The 572-nt window shown below is 33.4% G+C and overlaps 1 long non-coding RNA gene across 1 annotated transcript; it reads left to right on the forward strand.

The window, feature by feature from the left end:
* Positions 1-71: 71 nt before the first annotated feature.
* LOC117118922 lies at positions 72-572 on the forward strand. Its single transcript, XR_004447110.1, has 3 exons — positions 72-194; positions 299-423; positions 527-572. It is a non-coding gene; the product is annotated as an uncharacterized LOC117118922 (long non-coding RNA).

The following is a 572-nucleotide window of genomic DNA, read 5'->3' on the forward strand; positions in this document are numbered from 1 at the left end:
ATGTGTGCAAAATAATGTAATGAATGCAGTAAAGGTTTAAGGTGTACAAAAGTAAAATGATTTATTTTTCGATACAGGGCAAACAACAACTGTTGCAATACCAAAAACTACATTACGACCGACAGCCACGCATTCGAGGCCGACTCCTCTTTCGACAAGTACTCCTCTAATTAGACGTACAACGTATTTTCCAGGTACGTTATTGACGTTTTGTGCGAAAGATGGATTGATGGTGTCAAATAACTATCATAAATTTAAAAAAAAAACATATATATTTATATATTACTTTGTCTTGTAGGTAAAAGTGTTGTTGTCACATTTTCAATTACAAATGTTGACGGTTCAGAAGCAGTTTTAACAGCCGAATTGCGAGATCCAAGTTCGGACGAATTTAAGAGTTTAGAGCAAGAAATTTGCACCTCGGTAAGCAGCAATACATATATTATTTCTCTTTTAATGATAACTAAATATTGTTTCATACTGGTAGTAAAACGAAATTATCGATACATGATTATTACTTTTATAGCTGATTGATCTATATGGTAGCGATGAAGTTGCAGCTTGTTCAGTGT

This window comes from Anneissia japonica, unplaced genomic scaffold, assembly GCF_011630105.1.
Source record: "Anneissia japonica isolate Jap-2015-1 unplaced genomic scaffold, ASM1163010v1 scaffold308774_len572_cov355_single, whole genome shotgun sequence".
Lineage (NCBI taxonomy): Eukaryota > Metazoa > Echinodermata > Crinoidea > Comatulida > Comatulidae > Anneissia > Anneissia japonica.